General features: G+C 34.3%; 1 protein-coding gene across 2 annotated transcripts in view; it reads left to right on the top strand.

Moving 5' to 3' along the window:
• LOC112691738 (scavenger receptor class B member 1-like) overlaps window positions 1-13954 on the top strand; it is an 89516-nt gene that overhangs the window by 37789 nt on the left and 37773 nt on the right. The window lies entirely within an intron of this gene.

Genomic DNA, 13954 nt, shown 5'->3' with positions numbered 1-13954 from the left:
AAAGTTTATTCCGTTTGTACAGCATCAATTTATTAGAATTATTAAAATGTTGAAAGAAATTCGGGTGTGGAATAAAAACACAAATGTCAATATCAAGTCGATTTAAAAACCTCCTATGTTATTAATAATATAATTGTTATTCATTAGTAGACGGAACTTTTTTGGTGGCTTATACGCTGTACATTACTGAAAGTTATTGAAAAACAACTAACCGGTAAGCAAGGTTCGTACACCGAAAGGCGTGCCTAACATTTTTAAACTTGCGGGCGACATTCGAAATTTGTATTTATTACATTTACATAACCATTAACTTATATATATATATATGTGTGTGTGTGTGTGTGTTTAAAATTTTGATACGTAAAGTTGACACTAGGAATTACCTATTTCAGCGATTGTGATAACCATTTACAATATACAGTATTGTTAACGTGCGATATTACATTTAATTATTATTGTTATTGATTTTATCCTTGTTGAAGAGACATTGAATCGTACGGACAATAATAATAGATAAAATATAATTGACACGAACGGTGTGTTTTAATTACACGGCTAGTGGCCGTTCGCAACCAACTTCGTAATACTATAATAATGGCACGATGAAAAGATTTAAAAAAAAAAAAAAAAAAAATTATTAACAACAATAACAACGCTACTTATTATTACGCGCGCAGCAGTGTTTCGATAATGTGTAATAAAACGGTGATATTCGTGCAGGCGGGTATGGTATAGGTATACCTACGTTATTGTGTTGCGTCATAATAACGCTTTTCAATATTTATTTAAAAAAAATAATAATAATAATAAAAACGGTATTGTCCGCGCATTACGGAGACGTAATTGATTTTCCGTCGTCCGCGAACACGTTGAATCCCCGCAGTCTTTCGATATAACGGTCATCTAATCTTGCAACGATAATAGTGACCGCGCTGAAGTTTCAAGCGCAGGTCAGTTTCGAAACTTTTAGTCGCTTTCGATTGTATGCGAAAACAAACCGTATCGGTCAACGCGTGTAGACCGTCGGGCTCGTTAGCGAGTGCGCAATTTTCGCACACACAACACCGCACCGGTCGCGTTCAAAATACGTTTATGCAACCGTATAGATCGACGTGCGCTTGGACCGAACCCAAGTGTACAGCAACAGTCGCGCGATACGTGAACTATTACCGAACCATTAGTCGTTCCGAAACTTCTAGTTGACGCGAACGTTGACGAGGGACGCGCGTCGGAAAATTGCGGACGCGACGTTCGGCCGAAAGCACTTTGAGGCTGCGAGGTGTCAGTGGACGTAACAAGATTAACGAAATTCAAAAACTCACCAAGTGGGGGGGAGCATTTTAAGTTATAACTGATAATAGTTGTTCCCCAAAATTACTACCGAGACATAGAGTCCGACTACGATCCTATGTTGTGATACGCATCTCATATTATTGTCGTAATGTGGTTTTTCGGGCAAAATAAAATTGTTAGGTAGGTATCTAATTAAATGATCGGGATTTCACAGTTCACAAGGACAAAAATGTATTAAAAAATTAAAATTTTTGAAAAGCCCGAGGGCATGGCCCTAGTCCCCCCCCCCTGGAGCCGCGCCTGACGTAACGTGACGTTTGCGATGTTCCGGCGCTGAAAGTCCAACGTGCGATAACATATTACATGATACATAATAACATCCGGAGATCATAATGCAACGCTATGAAAATAAAGCGACGGTCACGTGATTTAAAATGAATGCGCGGAAACAAAGATAAATCGTGTTTAAAGGTTTGATTTTTTTTTTTCGAAAAAATAAAAAAATAATTACGATCAACATATATGGTTTCTGGTACGTTTCGGTCGGCCTTGCATTGTTGAGATTTTCAGTTTTAATTGTAACTATAACGTTTTAACCGACGAAATACAACAATTACGTCATAAACAAATTCAATAAATTTCGATAAAATAAAAATTGTATTCAATTTATTAACGTCTTGTATACCATTCGACGTCAAATTGTTTAAAACTATAGTTTTTATATATTTTTAATATATTTTAATATAATTTTTTATATTTTCAATGTTTTATGATTCCAAACCGGTAATTTAATGATACATAAATTATTTGTTCATTTATTTATATACAATTTTACGAGTGTTAACCGTTGAATAGACTTTTGTTATTATCTTATTTTTCACTATTTTATAAAAAAAAAAAAAAAATAGGATTATAAATGTTAGCAGTAATTTATTGAACTATCAATATTATTATGTTTATATTTTCTTTAAAATATTTGTAGTTCAGACGACAAAAATTAAAATAATATATCGGAAAAAAAAATGGCGCACAGAAATTATTGTAAAACCAATATTTAATAACTTCCTGGTTCCGTTTGGCACGTAATACGGGAAAACGGGATTAACGATTAAATGCTAGTTTTTTTTTTATACGTTTATTTTTTTATATTATAACAAGACGACATTGAATCCGTGAACGTTTTTGCTGTATCTCGATCTTTGACATATGTTAAATCGAACGCGCTTGTTACATTATAAATACGTAGTGTAGTATGCGCGTATTATGCTTCGTACGAGAAAAACCGATTCCGGTCATTCGGTCGTCGTGTAACGATTACGTATCTAATTTAATCGGTTTAGGTTTTCGTAGACGATAGTATATTGTGTTTAACGATTCGAAACTCTGTTCCACACATACGGCACAGGTCGTAAACATTTTGTTCAAAAATTGGAAGTGATAAAATTACTAACACCAAGGTGACCCGAAGGGAACTTCATCCCAGACAGACAATATTAAAGAAAATCTAGCTAATGTCATAAAAATGTCATACGATAAAACGAGGTTTATGAGGTAACTGTCCACAGTGTTAACGGTGTTAAACCAATCATTATTTTCTTCGAAATAATTATTGCCGAACTCATAGCCAAGTGTTATGTCGACAAACTAACTATTAGTGCACTCGTATTGGTATTGCAACTAATGTACAAACCGAAATGAACGTATTATCTTGGCCGCAGAAATATTCTTGTTTGAACAATAATTTTATCTCAAAACAAAATATATGTGCGCGGGTGTGTGTGAGAGTGAGGAGTGAGTTATGACTTGGGGATTTTAAGCAATTAATATTGTGTAGGTACGTCGTACGCCTAAGCAATTTAAACGTATAACTGTATTACGTATGGATCGACATTTCATCCAGTCAAATAAGTTCGATTGTATAGATAGTTAACACATTAGGTGCGATAACAATATAACGCAGTGTATTGAGTCTTAGTTGATGTACAGTTTTGATAATAAAGAACGATGACATCGTTAAATTTATAAACTTCTAAACGAGTGATCGATATTTTTTAGCCGAACGGAAGAAACGTAATATTTTTTACGCGAAACGCGTAGAGCATAATAATAGATATGAACGGCTATTATATTATCATGCCAACATTTCCAAGAAGCTTAAGTGTCAAACACCCCCTATTGCTCCTTTGCGATCCAATTAAACAAATATCAGTATAGTGTGTCCGGTTACTTGGCAATAAACCTTAATTATGGGTCAGTGAAAATACCATCGTCGCGCATACCAATAAGTAGTATATGAATTTCAAAAAGGTAAAATTTACATTTTTTGTACTCAAATAAAAATTATTTATAGTTTTCGGGTAGTTCAACAATACTAGGTATTAAAATATTGTTTGAAAATAATCGGTATCTATGAATAACAAGCTAAACGTTCTCGTAGAAATTATAATAGTTTTCGTATTATTTTATTATTAATTATAACAAATATATTCTTACAAACATCTATTTAAACAAGCATCTTAGTGTATCATCTTTACTGTCTTATTTTTAATAATCCATTTGCATTTGATACGATCATCTGTTAATGTTGTAACTTAACATTTATTTTTTTACATTAAAAAAAATAAATAAATAAATAAATCCTTGAAACTAATTTGAACAATTTCTGAAAGACGGTGAGCATCTTCGTAAATATATTTGATTATTTTTTGGATGTCAATGCTATTACTAAAAAATATTGATATTAGTATAAAAACATTTTGTATAATGTAGGCGTGAATATATCAATATAATCGTTGATTGTGTCTGAAAGTTAGATACATAATATGTTCACCATTTCACGGTATACGTAAACCATGGTCGAGGACCATGGAAATCTTTCAACAAACAAACTTCGAAAAAATTCTGATATTTCAATTTTTCATACGCACAGAAAGATTAATGGTTTATGAACTACGGGGATATCGAACTGTTCCCATAATGCTTCATGATGAGCCATCACATTGAAAACACTTCGTAACAACGTAAAAACATTTTAGTAAAAATTTGTTACTCTTAAGCACTTAAAGCTGTGATGTACATAACTACATAACTCAACGCTAAGTATAATTTAAAAATATATTTCCCTTCGGTCACAAACTGTTTAATAATTTGCTTGGCGAGGATTTTTTTTTTTTTGTTCCTTCGTTTAACCTTCGAGTCACTACTTCGTACATGGCTGTGTATTCCTTCTTTAAAGCATTCAGTTTATTATTTAGGTGATGCGTATTTTGTTGATTTCATATTAGTTTCTGATTATTTTATCAAAATACCTCTGTCAAATAATAAATGTTTTACAAAATTAAAAAAAATCAAATTCAATAGACATAATGTATACTATTGACATGACATTCGATATCAGCAGTTAACAATTTTAAGTGAAATTAATATTTGTCGTTTGTAGACGAAGTGATATGGATGACAATATTTTTTTCTTCTTTCGTAGAATTGGCATTTTAAGTACAAAAATAAATATTCCCTTTTAATTTATGTAGTAACAATACCAATAATAATAACAATCGAATTCACTTTGCTGTGTAAAACGTAAGCTTCGTAGAAATATTTACCGTTTGAGAAGAAAAACGCCTCCACCATTAGCAAAAATCTATTTCTGATGTTCACTTAGTGTTAAAAATAATTGACCTTAATAATTACAGACGTCAGCGTTTTCTATTATATAACGGGAACGGAAAATATTTAATTATTATTTTCACTATACGTGTCATTTTTATTTTCATCGATATGACGAAAATCTTGTGTGGTTGTTCTCGCGTTCGTATTATAATAGGTTGAGAGAAACCGCAAGCGCGTGCTCATAATTGCATATTTTTAAAACGTTTTAATTTTTTTTTTTTTTTAATAATTAAATCAAATACATTACGTTTACAACAATATATTAATGGTAACATATTGAAATTAAATTATCCCCTTAAGCGTTGCTCGTGTTGTGATAAACACAACCTTTGGATTGTGATAAACCGTCGGTGTTCGGTATTAGACGTACGATAGCCTAACGCCAACCGAACCCTTTTGGTCGCTTGTTGCTCTTCCGTGACCGTAGCTGACCAACCGGCTCGGGTCAAACCTAATCTGGGGGGGGGGCAATGGGGGCGAGATTGTTTTACCGCGATCCTCTGCGGGAACACAAAAACGAAAAACGAAGGGGTATTTTGCACGAAAACGTTGTCGCCGACCCCTGGACACCGGCCGACGACGCGTTTGCCGGCCAACGGATTTCTTTCATGCGCACGTATTGCACCGCGTGTTTAGGATCCGCCGGTTGGATCGGGACGACCACCGCTCCGCGCGAAACACCGCGTTGTTGTACTTCTCGTCTCGTTCGCACCTGGTATCGTAGGCGTGTCCGGACTTTTTCGCAGACGCTGCCAACCGTGGTCATTCTTACCCATTCAACAAGTTTACTCGGAGTATAGTTCAACCGGTCTTTCGTTAGACGAGTGTGCTCGGGGATCATGCGCGAATTAAATACATCCGTTTCGCCATCTTGACGCATCCGACGAGATATTTCATCTGGGCAACGGTTATATCTTGAATCGTGATAAGCGATAAAAGTGAATAATTACAGGATATCCGTATTGTTATTAAATTCGTATTCGTTGATAGATAATTATGCGGATTCGCGTTGGAAAAACTTTTTTTTTTTTATTTATTATTTTAAAATGTTTCAGCACTTTAGGTGCTATTACAAGTACGGTACGTTATATTACATTAACAGTTGAAATTTAATATTTTACATTTATGTTAGTGATTACAATGGTATATAGGTGGTATATAGTTATAATGATAATAGTCAATAGTTAAGCTTGACATTATTTGTTGGTTATTCTTCGTCTTCTGATGAGGGCTCTTAGGAAAAACTTGGTATGGGCTTGTCGTCGGTGGCCGCTTCATCTCGCAGGGAGTGCAAATGCATATTCTGCCGCTCCAGTGGACACGCCTATAAGCGTACGACGAAGGTGGAGACGGGTCACGCAGGGTCGGATCGAATGGAGCTGGGGGAGGCATTCGCTCTCGAACGCGAGGTTTTAAAGGCGCAAAGTTTTGAAATAATTTGGGTACCAATTGGACGAGTGAAAAAAAAAAAAAAAAAAAAAATACTGTTATCGAGAAATGCATTTCAAGTAGGTTTGCCCCAAAAATGTCTTGACCCGGACCTGGAGTTACGCGACGACGTAGAATTCGTGTTTCCCTTCAATTTTTAGTTACCCGTTCGTACGGCCAACCATCGACGGAGTTGGTCCGATCGGTCGTTTTAGAAACGAAATTCAAATCTGTCGTTCTGCGTACCGCAAAAGCTGCGGCAGCAATTCTAGTCACTGATTGGGGGAGGAGGGTTAACACGATCGCTATGTGTTTGATTTCAACGATCAAAGTTACTGCACGAGTCGTTTTAAATGTACACTAATCGTTCGAAAACGGTACGACAGTTATATCGGATGAAATGATCAAACCGCCATGCGTACGAGCTACTTTTTTCCTATTCAAACCGTTATAGCTCATCGATCACTGAATTATTTACAATAGCTTAACAATTGATCACGACCATTGCACAAAATCAGACGTAGTACGTTATTATGCGTAACATAACAAATCGAAAACACGAGTTTACCGAGTAACGGTATATAATATTACGATAATAATAGGTTATTAATCTGGGAATGAGTAAGTGTATTAATATAACATATAATTGGTCGAGATAAATTTATTTAAAACGAACGTAAGTGATTAATTTTTTTTTTTCAGAGGGCGGGGGGGAATTCGAGCTACTTAAACATTAGTTAAACAATGTCCTTTGAAATCAGTGTGTGTTGAAATGGTGTAAATTGAAATTAAAATAATAAAACCACGAAAATATTATTTAATCGCATTACGCCAGACGTGGATTTCGTATACGTTATTGTACGCGTCAGAACATACTGCAATATACCATGTTTTTTAACGCTAATTTTCTAAAACAGGGGACCTCCATCTTCTTAGGCGGTAAGACATCTGTTATTTTTTAATGAAAAGTCTCGGACCACAATCGTAATGAAAACAAAAATTCAGCTGTGTAACATAATATCCATTATTGAATTTAAAATCGAAACCGATTTATTTATTAGTATTAAAACATTCAATTTTAATAGTGAGAAAGTATAATCTATATAATTCTATTTTTTTTTAGGGAGATATTTGACATTTATTTTAAACAAAAATACAGTTTTGACATTGGACGTATATTAAACGTTCCACATTTTCTTCGACGTTTTATATGTTGTTTTTATTTGATTAAAATAGAAAAGTATACATTTCCAGGCCTCAAATAAAGGTAAAACGACTGCTCTAGAGTCTCATGCAAAAAATAAATCTGATTTTATCTTCGCGTTAGTGCGTTGTTGGTTATGTTCTTTGTTATTGCGCTTGGTTTTCAATTCAAGAAATTCAAAGTTAAATTACGGTGAGGCTGGCATAGCACTACAGTCGTCCTTATGTTTCTGGAAAATTATAGTTTACTAACAAAAGAGAGAGAGAGGGACGTTGGATATAAATTGAAGTAATTTTTACTTGCATCTCTTGCTATGTAGCTTATCGTCGCTTATCATGTAGCGTAACATAATTGTAATAGTAATTATAATCACCAATAACTGTTGTTATATGTTTTATGAATGGAAATATTTTCGTAAATTGAAAAAGAAAAACATACGTACATTAACGATTTCAAACACTTTTACGATAATAACCGTCGCGATTAATGTATCAATTTTTAAACGTCGGAACGTCCTAGTCTAACCAGTTCTCCGCGTATTTATTACAACTATTAAACTATTACTACTAGTTCGCATTAGAGTTAAGCATGACGTATGGACACGAGTATCTGTTTCGACATTTATAAATGTCTTTCCGGATTTTCTGACAGCGCAGATATGTCCGAACGACGGTCCACCCCGCTGTCGGATGATAGGTCGCTATCCGGTCGTTCTCGATTATTACATATTCCCGATATCGCGTTGCTGTAGGCGAACTTTACCGTTTCGAATTGAAATTCATTCACGGAAACGTCCGTGTGCTCACGAGACATTTATTATTTCGGTATTTTTAGGACCCTTGTGCATACTGAATAAGCCCATTTCTTGAAGTGTTTTTTTTTTTTTTACGTAGACCTGCGGCTGCTCTTTAGGATATCGAGAATTTCACTTTATGCATAAAAGAACACCGTAGTATTAGACTGAACGCAAATATTGTTCGAACCAGTGTGGCTCTTCGGACATCGGTAACATGAAAAATAAAAATAAATTTCTATTTATACGAAAAGGTACTCCTGCTGGAGAGCTTAAAATTATACATTCCTAAAAATTGTCCAATTACCGCTCCCCAGTATTAAAAATCCTTAACAACCAAATATTGTACTCTTATAGATATTGATTTATTATGAAACAGATTAATATTATATCGAGATTTCTTGCTACGTAACTATTTGATTCGATACAAATATCTTAGGCAGGTGAACGATTTCAAGCTGTCGTTTTCCTGATTTGTTATGTACGCTTATTTCGATTTTAAACCACTTAACACTAATTCCTTGTGCGTGCACCATTTTTTTTTTCGCCGATCAATACATCTTTATCATTTATTTTCATCACTACCTCGGGTGTTCTTGTATTATCGGGCGTCAAACACACTTTTCACGCGTGCGTTAAACACTTCTCGCCGATTAAGATCTTGTCGCTCGGCTCGCTTCCAATACCTCGTTTCGTATCCATTACGAATACAAACAATGTTTTAATCTTTTACGTCATCCGTGTGCGAGCGCAATAACGAAACGCAACGTAACAACCTAGTTTTAATGACGGCTCGTGCACATGGTTCTCAAACGACACCGTTGAAACGCATTGTGTCCGCGGCAGGACCGCGTCAAATTATTCGGTGTGACGTTGAATCGAAAACCCATACGCGGACGAACGTTTTGACACGATTTTCGTATTAACGGAATAACGATTTGACCGAATTGTGTGTTATTACGGCTGCGGCGTGCAAAGTGTGTAACCTGTGCGCGCGGTGTAATTATTATATATTTCGAACGAGACCTGTGATTTTCGTCGATAACATTTTCTTATTATTATATTGTTTTCTTTTCTTCTTACTCTTTATCATTGTTACGCGCTCAGGACGTATGCACATGGCCTATATGTGTACGTGTATGTATCACGTTCGGTGTCGAAAACTCCGTCGCACACTGACATTGGACCGAATCCGTCGCGTAACGCGCGTGCCGGTGGCGGCAAAATGACCACCGGCCCATCGACATACTAAACACCGTGCGGCTATTATATAACGTGTGCGGTTATATTGTTATCGTTTACAACACCGTCGGTTGTCCTCTTTACGACGACGTAACGTCCACGGGCAGGTTAGTATACGGCTGCGTGACGTGACGTATATCGAAATCAAGTGCAATGTCACACCCATAGCTGTTTCGTCGATGAGCCTAGCCGTCGCGAGTGTTTTTACAAGTCGTTGTGAAAAAAAATGAAAAAATCAAATGAGAAAATGAGAAAAAAAAAAAACGCAAGATATACCGCGGTGAAACGTCCGATCGGTGTGGTCAAGGGACCGCGGAAATATATCGGCGTTTATCATTGCGTATATTAGGCACGAGCGTTTCGTTTTCGGTTACGATATTATCCGCATATTTATGCACCGCGTATAACCGGAGCGAGTCGAACAATTCTTCAAACTTTGATCGTGTTGCAATCAACGGTGAGATATTGGTCGGTATTGTTAAATAATCAAATTTCTCAGTTGGGTAGGTACGTTGAACTTTTAATGTTCTAGATTTCGGAAAGAAAAAAAAAATGTCAAGTGAATATAAACAGCACAAATCTTATCGAAATATTTTAAAACCATTAAATGTCTTTAACTGAATGACTAATATCCAAGGCTGGGCAAGTTAACGATTTTTTTTTTAACTCGTTAAGTTATTTTAAAATAATAAAGTTAAGTTAAATTAAAAGTTACTTATATTTTTTTCGTTAACTCGTTAAGTTCAAAGTTAACTTTGAAAAAAAAGTAACTTAACTTCGTTTAAAGTTAAAATTTTCTAATTTGCAAAAACAAAAAATTGCATACATAATACTAGTTTTTTTTACGCTCAAGAAAATTACTGGGGAAATTTAAAATAATACATAAAAGTATTAACTAGCTAATTAATAACTATTAATAACTAATTAATTAATAAACTTTCACAGAAATATAATAAGCTAATAAAATAATAAATTAATAACAATATATTATAAATTCTAACGAGATGTGAACAGAACACATGCTAGTTGAATTATGAAATTAAATTGGAAATTATACCACAGTTGTTTTGTGATTAATCCCCCATCGACACTCGCTCTCATGGTATTAACTGTTTTAATAGAATATTCTTTGGATTTCTATGGGTTTATAGTGTTTGTACAATAACAATGTTATAAGAACATAATGATAAAATATAGCCCATATAATGACTATAAAGTTATTTTTCATATTATTTTCGTCTACAGAAAATTCATATTAAAATAGTAAATTATAAATATACTAAAAACCTCATTTAATAATTTGTATTATTCTTTGTACTAAAATTAACTTAACGTTTTAACTTAATTTTAACTTTTAACTCGTTAATGCCCAGCCTTGCTAATATCGTATAAAAATTCATAAAATGACCTCTGGCAAAGTAGTAATTATCAGCAATTTCTAATGATCTTCTAGTTGAAATAGTGTAAACAGGCACAAAATAAAAATATATATCATAGCAAAACCCATACATTCTTCTATTCACTCAGATTTTAAAATATATCATCATACATAATAAGATTTGAGAAAAACGTACATTTATTTTCAATTTTTTTAAACTTATTAATGAAGTTAAATTAATTTTTTTTATATCAATAAAATAAGCTTTTTATTTTTATTCGTTTAATTTAATCGTTTTTAGCCCTTAGATACCAGCAGTTTAAACAAAAATACTTCAAGTCCATGTTATAAATTTATTTATAATTATATAGTTAACAAACTAATGTGTTTTAGTTAAATTACAACGCATATAATAATTTAAATTATTTACATAACAACATTCATTAACCTAATTACCTATTTATTCATTCATTATATATTTACACGTGCATAAATTACGAGTAAAAAGCATTGTCTACATTATCGTTCTAGAGTAATAACCACTTCGTTTAAAATATAATAATGTAATAAAATGGGAGACATACATGTATAAATGAGTAATTGAGTGGGCAAATCGTTAGGGCACTTGGGAAAAAATAATACGGATAGAAATGTGTTGTTAGAACGACTTTAGCAAATTATTACTTTACAGTAAGGAACTTAACTGTCAAAGAAACCAAACCTGATCGGCCTACAAGAAACTGCGAAATCGTAGAGAAATCTTTTGCTATATCCCTCCAATCTGTCTTTAGAACGTCAGTAGTAGACTTATCCGAGACAACGATTGTATGTTCAAAATTTGGATGAACAAAAATACAGAATACTTTCGTACTAGAACCCTAAGCCGAAAATTTTTATTCAACATTATTACAAGCTTACGGATATTAACGTGTGGATTTAATTCGTGATCGAGGAAATTGCAATTAGAGCTGTTACGACGATTCAACAGGCACAGCGCACGAAATATCTGAGCCACGAAGGTGGGACAGAAAACTACAGGGATCCCATGGTGATCTAATATGCGTTTCGGTGGACTATGTGACAAAGTTAATGCGAAAATACCGTTCGCGAAGCTTTAGACAATCATCAACGGCTCTAATAAATGTTAGATGCGTATATGTCATCAGCAAAACAAAACAACCGGCAGTCATACAGAACACACAGCACACGTTCCAAAAGCACTGTTGATAAATAATGGAAACAATAGGGTTGGCAAATGAACCCCTTGAGAAGCTAAATACTCGAACCTTTTACTGTGCATACGGTTGTAGTCGATGGAATAAATTACGCGTTCATTTTATGTACTAACGTATAGTATAAAATGTACAAATAGATTACAAGACAATTATATGTGTATAGTACAACACCACCTCCAACAGCTCAAGTTTAATTAAAATTTTCATCAAAATCGAACATGATGGTATTATACAGTTATTGTTACGTGATCAAATTTACTACTCGTATTAACCATGTGTTCGTGATTATCTGCGATGAAATTATTCCGATCAGCGAGCTGCCCACTCACAGAGTGCAAAATTATTTAAAAATAAATTTAGACAAAACCGAAAGTCAAGGACAAGTTCCGATTTAAACTTAGTAGGAATGTACATAATATCAAATGTATATGCGCATAACACACGTGAGTGACTATGCGAAAATAAAAAGTATGTAAGGAAGACAAATGGGAGAGAAAGGGCTTTGGTTTGAAAAAGTATATCGTCATAGGTTCACGTGTGCTTCAAAGGTCCAAGCATCGATGGTGTAAGTCGGTATAATATTATGACTCATCCGCCTTTAAGGATCATCTCCTACTATTAGGTACGTTTCCACGAATCACATTAAACAGGCTACCGTTTCCGATACACGTCCAAAGAGAAATTTCACCGATTTTATGTACACGCACCGTAATGTATATTATTAAAAACAATTACGAGTCCGTAATACTATACACGATCGTGTTTACGTTTATTATTACAGACATTACAACGCAAGCGTATGTACTTAAATAAACAATATTAGATACGTTTCAATCGTTGATTGACTCGCAACACATTGATATAAAATATACACGGTTAGATCAATCGCCGTACTATTTAAGTTGGGAGGCGTGCATTTTATTCCACCATTAAAAATCTCTTCGGTGAACACGTGTAAGCGTATTATTATTATTATTATTATAATGTCGTATTTAAACCTGCGTTTAAATATTTCGATATAATCTACCTAACCGCACTTGATTCCAATCGTTTTTGATTTACTAATTCAATTCGCATTAAATCGTGTTATTAATTCAGTGTTGAATAATATAAAATGTACTGACGTGATACACACATGCGTACGATTACACGTAAATATAGTAATAATAAGGAGCTACTACACCTGGAGGCTATACGCACGTGTAATGTTATCCGCACTGCGTAACTTTGAAAATAATTGACAAGACTTATTGATTCGTTTTTTTTTTTTCGATCGTAAATAATTCATAATCCGTTTACAATAATAATAATAATAATAATAATAGTAATAATGATGATATCGGCAAAACCTGAACGAAAATTTCCCTCCGAGGCGTAATAATAAGGCGGAGGATTTTCACCGGTCTTGTTGCAGTGCTATCGCGAATCGCCATTGACCTTCAACGCGTTTTAATACGTTAACGATTCTGTGACTGGCGAAAAAAAAAACCCGCACTACTATTCAGCCGACTTCGATTGCGTTATATCGAGAACGCCGCGCATCATTTCGTTATTAAATCGTAACGAAAATGATCATCATAACGCGTACAATCTTTCGAGACGGGTTTTCGCTCCGCGTTCGACTCTTACCCGACTCGCGTTACTGGTACTTTTAAACGCAATTTCACACCCACCGTACACGTATAATTATGATATTATACACTCGTGTTCGT

The sequence above is a fragment of the Sipha flava genome, unplaced genomic scaffold (assembly GCF_003268045.1).
Source record: "Sipha flava isolate LNK unplaced genomic scaffold, YSA_version1 66_pilon_pilon, whole genome shotgun sequence".
Taxonomy (NCBI): Eukaryota; Metazoa; Arthropoda; class Insecta; order Hemiptera; family Aphididae; genus Sipha; species Sipha flava.
The sequence above is the reverse complement of the archived record's forward strand: the minus strand, read 5'-3'. Positions and strand labels throughout refer to the sequence as shown.